The 11,112-nt window shown below is 54.2% G+C and overlaps 1 pseudogene across 1 annotated transcript; it reads right to left on the reverse strand.

Annotated features, from left to right (window-relative positions):
- Nucleotides 1-5,486: 5,486 nt before the first annotated feature.
- LOC311512491 (phospholipase A2 inhibitor and Ly6/PLAUR domain-containing protein-like) lies at nt 5,487-10,900 on the reverse strand (annotated as a pseudogene). Its single transcript has 5 exons — nt 10,808-10,900; nt 9,191-9,307; nt 8,680-8,832; nt 8,344-8,487; nt 5,487-5,647 (listed from the first exon to the last, which is right to left on the reverse strand). The product of its transcript is annotated as a phospholipase A2 inhibitor and Ly6/PLAUR domain-containing protein-like (transcript).
- Between the last annotated feature and the right edge of the window lie 212 nt (nt 10,901-11,112).

Here is an 11,112-nt window from a genome sequence, read left to right on the forward strand (position 1 = left end):
GAGCTCAATTCCCACTTTGTCGCATCCCTCTGCGCCCAAAACTGCTGCAGACACCGGCCTGTGCACCCTGCCCCTGCCAGCACCGATCCCAGGCACTGGCTTTAACGGCGGGAGTGAGATCAACCCAGCCAAGGCCACCTCCACGAACCCGAGGCCTTCGGGGACCGGACGAGAAAAGGGGGACGCTGGCACCAGAAATTAAAATGGAAATCCTGCTTTATTTCCCTCCTCACCAGATCCTGTTACCAGTGTAGGAGAAATTCTGTGAGCAACTGTCCTGCTCAGCCACAGCCCTGCCCCGCTGGTCACAGCACCTGCCTCGGTGTCTGGGAGGCAAACGCACTGGTCAAAGGTGGGTGGCGCTGATTTTCCACCATCGTTTTCCGCACCGACCGTTTGCTGGCTGTGGGCGGGGCATGCGTGCCAAGGGCTCAGCACACCTGGGCTCCAGGCCCCCCTCTGCCAGCCGCCCTGTGTGACCTGGGACACACCACTTAGGCCCAGAGCTTCAAAGAGTTAGGTCCTGCTGAGGATCTGTGCCTCAGTTTCCCCCATCTGTTCAATGCGGGTGACAGCCCTGCCCCATCCCACAAGGTGGCTGTGAGGATAATACATTAAAGATGACACAGGGTTCAGATACCATGATGATGCGTGCCAGACAAGTATTTAGCGAGACATGCTGGGGAGGGTGGTGAACAAGCTCCTTAGGGATGCGGTGGATGCGCCGTCCCTCGGCATCCCCCAGGCCAGGCTGGCTGCCCTCCTGGAAGATGCTTTCATCAAATACACGTGATCGGGCACAATGTAGGGAGGACTTCTCTAGCCTGGGCTATGCGGCAGGTCAGAGTAGGTGCTCGGTATGGGCCCTTCTGGCCTGGGACGCCAGGAAAAGGGGTGAGGTGGCTCCCAGGAATCACCAGCCCTCGGGGCGCTGGTTTCATCTGTAAATAATTTTTGTGACTGTTTTGCTTCTAACCAGAAGCGAAGGAAAATGCAGACTATTCCTTGTCCTGTGTATCCTCCGCCACGCCCAGGAACATCTCCCTCTTCTTCGGGAACGGGGTCTTTGTGAAGATTCAATCCCGGACCTGCTCTACGAACAGCTGCAATACCCGGTTCTCTCCTGTCTGTATGTCTCTGCGTCCCTCCCTGCTCGTTCCCAGTGGCCCAGGCTCCGACTGAGTGTCAAACTGGTTCAGAAAAGGTTCTTTTCTGGAGAAGGGTGGGGTCCCGTGTAGCACCTGGTGCCATAGGGGGGACCCTGATCTCAGGGGAGGGAGGCGTGCAGTGCCTGGCACAATGGGGGCCCCCAGTAGCAGGCTGGGGGGATCTATGCAGTGCCCAGTGCAATCAGGGCCCCTGCTCTGGGGAGTCTGTGCAGCTCTTGGCACAAGAGGGTCCCTGATCTCACTTCTTGTGGTGCTAGAAATAAGTGGTAACAAAGTAGAGAAGGCACCTGTCCTCAGCCCTGCCCGTCAACCCCCACCGACCCTCTCTTTGGGGGTCTTGCAGGGCCGATCATCAACACCGTCTAGACGGGAGGCCGGTGCCCGATCTGCATTGCCCCTGGTCAGAGCAGCTGTTCCAGCACGGAGACCCTGCAGTGCGAGGGCCGTGCCAGCCAGTGCATTTCCATCAGCGGGCAGATCTGGGAAGGTGAGCGCCTGTCCCGGATTCCTTCCAGTCCCGGCTCTCCGGGCCCATCGGCACTAGGACAAAGGGACGCCCGGGGCCGGGATTTCCAGTGGGCCAGGCCCCCGCAGCCTCCCGGCAGTTCCCGCTTTACCTGGCTATGCCCTTGGCCCAGCTCTGGGCAAGGCTCAGCCCCAGGCTCCCTATGGGGCCAGAGCCTCTTCTCACACCCTGTGGCTTTGCAAGCGAGTTCGGAGCCACGCTCCCCTGTTTCAAAGCCAGCCGGCTTCCCCCTCTCCCTGTGGACATGGCTCTGACACGTGTTTAAACCCAAACCATGCTCCTTCCACACACAGAGCCCCCTGCCCTCACCTGCCCCGCCCTGCCAGGGCAGCTCAGCCAGGGGAGCCTGCACCCCTACCCGCAGTGCAGCGGTGGCGGATTAGCCAATGGGCCGCCAGGGCCTGTGCCCAGCAGCCTCAGCCCATTGGGGGCCCCTGCAAAATGGGCACCCCTGCACCCCAAGCCCGGTGCCTGGCAGAAGTGCCAGGTGGCGGGGGAAGCCCCAGCACCCGGATCCCAGCTGCGGCTGTGGCCCGGGGACTGGAAGAGCTCTCACCCCCAGTTGGCGGCGGGACAGATCTTTCCTGGTCTTGGGGACGTGGGCTGGGGGGCTGCAAGGGGGTGGGTGGACTGGGACAGGACTGTGGGGGGAACCGGGGCAGGGCCACGGGGGAGGGAGCAGAACAGGGGTGAGACTGCAGGCAGAAGGGGCTGGCAGGCCCCAGGGCCTGCACAGCCCAGCCTTCCCGGCTTCTCACTGGCCACCATCAGCCTGAAGTAGCAACCGCCGCCAATGGAAGAAAAAGAGACGTCCACCATGCAGCGTGCAGCCAGCTGCTCCCCAGGGCCGGGCAGCTGAGCTCTCACCGCTGTGACATGCCCTGGGGTCCCGGTTGCTGTCCTGTGGATGCCATCCCTCCCCTTGACCTCCAACCTAGACCTCCCCCACTGCAACTGGAGACCATTGCTCCTCGTTCTGTCATCTGCCACCACTGAGAACTGCCGAGCTCCATCCTCTTTGGAACCCCCTCAGGTAGTTGAAGGCTGCTATCAAATTCCCCCTCACTCTTCTCTTCTGCAGACGAAAGAAACCCAGTTCCCTCAGCCTCCCCTCCTAAGTCACGTGCTCCAGCCCCCTAATCATTTTCGTTGTCCTCCGCTGGACTCTCTCCAATTTGTCCACATCCCTTCTGTAGTGGGGGGCCCAAAACTGGACCCAGTACTCCAGATGTGGCCTCACCAGTGCCGAATAGAGGGAAACAATCTCTTCCCTCCATCTGCTGGCAACGCTCCTACTGATGCAGCTCAAAATGCCGTTGGCCTTCTTGGCAACAAGGCCACCCTGCTGACTCATTGCCAGCTTCTCATCCACTGTAATCCCCAGGTCCTTCTCTGCGGAAAGGTTGGCAAATACCTACCCCTAAGGGATGGGCTGGGGCTGCCCCGTGACATCCTGGTGGGACCGGAGATGGGAGATTTCACAACCCTGCATGTGACACTGGCTGATCAGGTGATGCCAATGTGTCTTGAAGCCAATTTCCTTGTGTATTCGTGGAGACCAGTGGTTCTCAGCCAGGGGTCCGTGTACCCCAGGGGTACACACAGGTCTTCCACGGTGATACATCAGCTTATCTTGATGTTTGCCTCATTTTACTACAGGCCAGATAAAAAGCACTCGTGAAGTCAGTACGAGCTAAAATTTCCTGACACAATGACTTGTTTGTGCAGCTCTATGTACTATCCACTGAACTGTAAGAACAATATTTATATCCCAGTGGAGTTATCTTATAATTACACAGTGGAAATGAGAAAGGCAGCTATTTGTCAGTCACAGTGTGGCCGTGACACTTTTATATATTTTTAAAATAACATAAGAACGAACCTGTCATAAATATAAAGGGAAGGGGAACCACCTTTCTGTCCCTGGAGCTCTAAAATCCCTCATGGCCAGTGGCAAAACACTTTCACCTGTTGTCATAAATATAAAGGGAAGTGTAAACCCCTTTATAATCCCTCCTGTCCAGAGGAAAAATCCTCTCACCTGTAAAGGGTTAAGAAGCTAAAGGTAACCTCGCTGGCACATGACCAAAATGACCAATGAGGAGATAAAATGCTTTCAAAAGCTGGGAGGAGGGAGAAAAACAAAGGGTCTGTGTCTGTCTGTGTGATGCTTTTGCTGGGGACAGAACAGGAATGGACTCTTAGAAGTTAGTAAGTAATCTAGCTAGGTATGTGCTAGATTATGATTTCTTTAAATGGCTGAGAAAATAGCTGTGCTGAACAGAATGGATATTCCTGTCTGTGTGTCTTTTTGTAACTTAAGGTTTTGCCTAGAGGCATTCTCTCTGTTTTGAATCTAATTCCCCTGTAAGGTATTTGCCATCCTGATTTTACAGAGGTGATTCTTTTCTACTTCTATTAAAAGTCGTCTTGTAAGGAAACTCAATGCTTTTTCATTGTTCTAAGATCCAAGGGTTTGGGTCTGTGGTCACCTATGCAAATTGGTGAGGATTTGTACCAAACCTTCCCCAGGAAGTGGGGTGCAAGGGTTGGGAGCATTTTGGGGGAAAGACGTGTCCAAACTACATTTCCCAGTAAACACAGATAAAGTTTGGTGGTGGCAGTGGAAATCCAAGGGCAAAGGGTAAAAGTAATGTGTACCTTGGGGAAGTTTTAACCTAAGCTGGTGAAGGTAAGCTTAGGAGGTTTTCATGCAGGTCCCCACATCTGTACCCTAGAGTCCAGAGTGGAGAAGGAACCTTGAGAACGGCGTAGGGATGCTAACGAAGAACTTTAGCACCAGAAAAATGCTGACCGCAAAGGCAGGGGCCATCGCGTGTGCAGACCACCGCGTTCCTCCCTCCCCCAATCGAAGGCAAAGCCCATGTGGGTGGGGACCCTGCCACCTTGTTCTCTGGGAGAAGAGGCTATAAGGATGGATTGAGGGAACACTGCCTCGCTGGGCTGGCTGGACTCTTACAGGGACCGGAACCGGATGCAAAGCGGGGATCCCTGGGGCCCGTCTGGGGGCATTTGAAAAGACTTGGAAAAATGGCAGTTTCTCCCATCACCGCCACCGTTTGGAATTACAGACTGCGACTCACCTGGGCATGAATTTTACCACTTTAACTGCTCGTGACCCTCATTCCCTTTCCTTAGCTCATGACCCTTTAGCGAGTTTCCTACAGACCTGGCTGCCAGCGTTGCCTTTGGTGGAGGATCTGGGGTCCCGTGGCTCTGGGGTAAGTGACCGGTCTCCTGGGGCTGGGAACAACCTGGGTGGGCTGGTTTGGGGTGTACGTGACCTTTCCTCACAAAGTCCGGCTTGTCTGAGAGTATCTGAGGGGACTGGCTGTGACTCCGGGGTCAGACGGGGGCAGCGATCCAGGAGTTCACGCTGGGTGAAATCTGCTCACAGAGCACCACCGGTTGGGGGGATCTGCCCTGTTTCCTGACACCTTCCCTGAGCCCGGCACTCCCAGTGGAGCCGCTCCAGAGAGCGGGACGAACTGAGCCCTGCAAAATCAACCTAGAAGGACATTTCTCCCCTCCAGGGCGTTCCCGCCCGCCTGGACAGCTGGGTGAGCCACGGCCTCTCCTTCCCACAGCCCTCCTTCCCCAGGGAAGATCAGAGATCATGGGGGGTACTTTCCCCACAACTCGCTTTATTCAGCCAATGCACAAAAGGAACCCGCAATCTCCCCCGAAAGAGAAGCAGCAGTCAGTGGCTGCTGAAGGGAGGTGCACTGCAGCCCGGCACGCAGCAGAAGGGGAGGATGCCAGCCCGGGCCTCAGGGCTCCCCGATGCCTCCACTGGCCTTTGGAGCTGGGTAGCACTCGGCCTGGCTCAGGATCTCCGGCATGCCCTGGGCGTATTTCTTCACCAACGCTGTCTTCACGCAGGCGCCAGGGGAGCCACATCCAGCCGCAGTATTCCTCAGTTTGATTTTACCTGGACAGGGGGAGAGACGTGATCGGGGGTTCCCAATTCCCCCCCCACCCCGACCCTCATGAGGTCTCTCACACACTCCCCTCCCAGCAGGACTGCACCCGGCTCTGCAGGCAGACTGGGGTCTAGTGCTCAGAGCAGGGGGCCTGGAACAACATGAGAACATAAGAGGAATGGCCCTCCTGGGTCACCCCAAAGGTCCATCCAACCCAGTATCCTCTGGCCAATGCCAGGTGCCCCAGAGGGAATGAACAGAACAGGGAATCATCCAATGATCCATACCCTGTCGCCCATTCCCAGCTCCTGGCAAACAGAGGCTAGGGCCACCTTCCCTGCCCATCCTGGCTCATAGCCACAGATGGGCCTGTCCTCCAGGAACTTCTCTAGTTCCTGTTTGAACCCTGTTATAATCTGCGCCTTCACAACTTCCCCCGGCAATGAGTTCCACAGGTTTCTTGTGCGTTGTGTGAAGCAGTACTTCCTTTGGTTTGTTTTATACCTGCTGCCTGTGGTGACCCCTCGTTCTTATGTTAGGAGGAGTAAATAACACTTCCTTCTTTACTTCCTCCACACGCTTCAACCTTCTTTAGACCTCGATCATATCCCCCCTTTGCCGTTTCATTTCCAAGCTGAAGAGTCCCACTCTTATTAATCTCTCCTCATATGGCAGCCATTCCATCCCCCTCATCATTTTGGTTGGCATTTTCTGAAGCCTTTCCAATTCCAATAGATCTTTTTTGAGACAGGGCGACCACATCCGTCCGCAGTGTTCAAGCTGTGGGCGTCCCATGGATTTATATTGAGGCAACACGATCTTTGGGGTTAGATCTCTGTCCTATTCTCTGTCCCTTTATGAATGATTCCCAGCATTCTGTTTGCTTTTGTGACGGCCGCTGCACATGGAGTGGATGATTTCAGAGAACTCTCCACAGTGACTCCAAGATCTTTCTTGAGTGGTAAATTCGACCCATTATTGTGTATGTCTACTTGGGATTACGTTTGCCCATGTGCATTAGTTTGCATTTATCAACACTGAATTTCCTCTGCCATTTTGTTGCCCAGTCACCCAGTTCTGAGAGACCCTTTAGTACCTCTTCACAGTCTCCTTTGGACTTTAATATCTTGAGTAGGTTTGTATCTTCTGCAAATTTTGCCACCTCACTATTACCCTTTTTTCCAGAACATTTTGGAATTTGGTGAATAGCACTGGGCCCAGTGCAGATCCCTGGGGGACTCCCACTATTTACCTCTCTCCCTTCTGAAAACTGACCATTTCTTCCTACCCTTTTTTCCCTTTCTTTTAACCAGTTACTGAGCCATGAGAGGATTTTATCGCATGACAGCTCACTTTGCTTAAGAGCCTTTGGTGAGGGACGCTTTCTGAAAATCTAAGTACACTATATCCATGGGATCCCCCTTGTCCACACTCTTGTTGACCCCCTCAGAGAATTCTCGTACACTGGTGAGGCGTGATTTCCCTTTACCGAAACCATGTTGACCCTTCCACAACAAATTATGTTCATCTATGTGGCTGACAGTTCTCTTCTTTTCTATAGTTTCAATGAGTTTGCCCTGTCCTGAAGTCAGACTTATTGGCCTGTAGTTGCCGGGATCACCTCTGGAGCCCTGTAGCCAGACAGCCCCCCCCCCCGCCCCCCTCAGACCAGCATTACTGGAAACACAGGAGGAAGCCGGAACAGGGCACTTAACATATATTCCAGCACAGCCTTTGAAGCTGTGAAAGCACAGGTGTGCTGCTACAATGTGCCTCTGGGAACAGATACAAGGATTAAGCTCACAGCAGGCAGAGGCCCTGTGACAGACATGGCTCTTAGCCCCTACTAAATAGCGTGATGCACATACCCCAACATCCTAGGTGGGAAAATATTTACCCTGATAAAAGAAATGTCCAGTAGTCGACACTTATTGTTTCTCTCCCTTGCAAATGTAAACTACTCTTGCGAAAGCTGGTGTCACCCAGACAGACCAGCCCCAATTTGGCATAAGAAAGGAGAAAGAGAATAAAGGAGTACAGAGGTATAAGTAGGGGACCTACTGCACCATGATTTTGGAGTGCTTTTCACTATCTATCTGCTGGTCAGATAAGTGACAGCCTCCCAAGGCTTCTGCAGCTAAGAGGGTCCCTAAGCCTTGTCCCTTATTCGTCTTTCCGCAGAATTGAGTGACCGATCCTGGCTTGGCACCGCTGGAATCGAGAGATGCAAGGAGGGTAAGAAGCACCCACACCTGATCTCGTATCTTTAGTGTACACATATTTTGAAATAGAGCTTTATACTTTGTTTTCTTTCTTTGGGATTGTGGCTTCAGTTTGTAACCTGTTTGTGTGTGTAACATCTCTACATTTAAATAAGTAGGCACTAGCAATTTTGTAACCACATGATTAGAATCTAGCTTAATAAATCTAGCTTAATAAATTTTGGTAACCTTTTGTGCATAAGCCTGACTTGTTTTCTCTGGTTTACTGTAAAGCAGCCAACACAATTAAAGAACCTCAGCCGTTTTGGCTCTAAAGCCTGGCCATTAGGTGGGAGTACTAAGAGCCTAGCGTTGAGTTGTGCCGCCTCCATGGGGCAAACTCTTGGGGCACCTGTCAGTCAATCCTGGCTGCCCGCTGCGAAGGAGCTCGAGCTCCACCTCGTACTCTGTGTTCAGACCCCGCCCGCATCTGGAGGACTTACCCAGTCTTAACATCCCAGATTCCACAACACAATGGTCCTCGGTGCCGGTGCAGGCCAAGACCCCATTCCCGTTCCAGAGATGTGGCCCCAGTCTGAGGTACGACGGGCACTGCCGGCCGTTAGGGATGGAGCTCACAGTTGGCACTGAGAACAGTCAGACACACACAGTCAGCCAAGGGTGGGGAGTCACCACACATTGGGCTCAATCCCAGCTCGGGGAAGGGAGTGGGGTCTAGTGGTTAGGAATGGGGGCTTTGGGCTGGGAGCCAGGACTCCTGGGTTATCTCCAGGCAGGTGTGGCCAGAGCAGGGCTCTAGGTTTGCAGCAGACACACACCTGGGATGGCCCCGGCGTTGCAGCCGTCGGTGTCACAGCAGGCGATGTTCGCCCACACGGTGACATTGTGCGGGTAGGTGAGCGAGAAGGGGCCGGGCTCACAGTTCTTGGGCTCCAGGCACGATTTACCCGTGTAGGAGAAGGAGTTTCCCTCTGTGGAAGGGAAACAGAGCATCACCTCTGAGCTCCCCAATGGACCCCCAGCCGCTCCATCCTCCCCTTTTGTTCCATCCACCCCACCCCCAACTAATCTCATCTCCCCACCCCCCGCGATAAAATCCTCTCTTCTGTCTGATCCAGGCCCCAAAGCCACCCACTGCAATACCCCATCTCATGCCATCCCCCGTCAATGACATTATCATTCCAGACTGAGCAGTCCCTGCTCCTGGAGAGGAGCGGAGACTATTGGTTAGAGTAGGGGGACGGGCTGGGAGCCAGGATTCCTGGGTTCGACCCCTGGCTTCAGGAGGACAATGGTGTCTACACTTAGTAGGAATCTTCTTTCACTCACCCAGCCTGATCTCTGCCACGACGGTGATGCAGGTCCCTTCCGAGGGGGCGCAGGGCTGCAGGGGGCCGGAGCATGATTGCTCTCTGGACGCACACACCTCGCATTGCAGAGCGCTCCCTGGAGGTTGGAAAAATCCATTCTCAGTACAAACCCCAGCTCCACACCCCTCCTCAGGCAGTGCCCGTGGGCGAAATACCACCAGCAACCAAGAGGTGGCTCTGTGGGAGTTGTTACCACCAATGCCTCCTCACTGAACGTGTGGGCAGGCAGATCTTGGAGAAATGCCACCTGCTTTTGCAGCAGTTCTGCCCAGTTCCATTTAACTCTCCGGATGGGGAAAGGCATCTTGCTAGCTGGTCATTTGTATCTGACTCAATGCTGCAGACAAGTCTGTTTGCTGCCTGAGTGTCTGTGGCTAGAATACATTTTCAGCTGCTGACGTGGCTATCTGGGGTGCAGCTTGTGCCTGTGAACAAACCCCACACGTCTGTGTAGACAGAAAAACAAGAATTCGGCTGTTCTGAAGAGGGGTTTCTGCCTGGCTTTGTGGTGAACCTTTCTCACACACACACACACCCCGCCGTCACTCTCTGCTCCAGGCCTCTGCCTCTCAGAGTTACGTCAGCTCAGCCACACTCGACTTCAGCCCACTTTTCATCGCTGATCCTGCCAATTCTCTTCTTCAGAATACGATTCACGCTTGTTAAGCCTTTGGATTAATGGCTGTTCGTCTCCAGCCAGCGATCCCAGGAGCATCAACTCTTTCCTCTCCAGAGCGTGGGGGCCTTTAAATTCATTACATGAGCATCAGGTAGTTTTAAGAAAGAAAGAAAGATTTTCCCACTTTGGTTTTTTTAGAGCATTCATGTGGAAACATCACTTAAACCTCAGAACACCTTCCCCGCCCCTTCTATGTCCCTAGATGGTTGCAAAGTTATATTATCCCTATCAAAGAAATATGGAAACTGAGGTAGAAAAAAGATGTGTTCAATTCAGGGTTAGAACCAAGAAGACAGCTGAGAACTCCTCACTCCTGACTCCCAGCCCACTCTAACCCACGAGATCCCACACCTCTTTCAGAGCCACGGACAGAGCCCGGGAGTCCTGATTTGCAGCCATCTCTGCTCAAACTCACTACACCCCAGCACGCTTCGACAGCTGGGGAATGAGCCCAGAAGTCCTGGCTCCCAGCCCCCACCCGTTGCACCCCCATTCCCCTTTCAAACCTGGGGAATGAAGCCAGGAGTCCTGGCAGGAATCTCAGCGCTGACAGGCAGGGGAACATTTCTAGGCAGGATGACATGTGGACGGGGGTGCTGCTCCTCATCGGGATGACCCCAAGCTCGGGCGAGAGATGGAGGAGGAACGAGAAGAAGGAAGGACAGACGGACTCAGACCCGCTGGCCAGGCCCCTAGCGTGGGCTGTGGGAGTCCCAGACTCCAATCCCTGCTCTCCCCATGTCAGCCGGGGGACGTGGCACCGGGTTTTCCTCTTGCTGGTTTTACCCACAAATTCCATCCTGACCCCAGAATCCGCCATCCACAGCGGCACGTTCCCCAAGTGAATTCCCGACCCCACCACCCGGCTCCCTGTGCCCGGGGACGAACGGGACTCACCTGTGGCCAGGAGAGCGGACAGCAGGTAGAGGGGCAGAGCCACCCACATGGTGCCTGGATGTTAGCTGCAGTGACAGAACAGTGAGGAAGCATCTGGCTGTGGTTTTATCCGGCAGGATGGCAAATACCTGCCCCCTGGGCGATCGGCTGGGGCTGCCCCATGACATCCTGGTGGACCCGGAGATGGGAGATTTCACAACCCTGCATGTGACTTTGGCTGATCAGGTGATGCAATGTGTCTTGAGGCCAATTCCCTTGTGCGTTAGTGGAGATCAGTGGTTCTCAGCCAGCGGTCCGTGTACTCC

This window comes from Lepidochelys olivacea, assembly GCF_965140295.1.
Source record: "Lepidochelys olivacea isolate rLepOli2 genome assembly, chromosome: 24".
Taxonomy (NCBI): domain Eukaryota; kingdom Metazoa; phylum Chordata; order Testudines; family Cheloniidae; genus Lepidochelys; species Lepidochelys olivacea.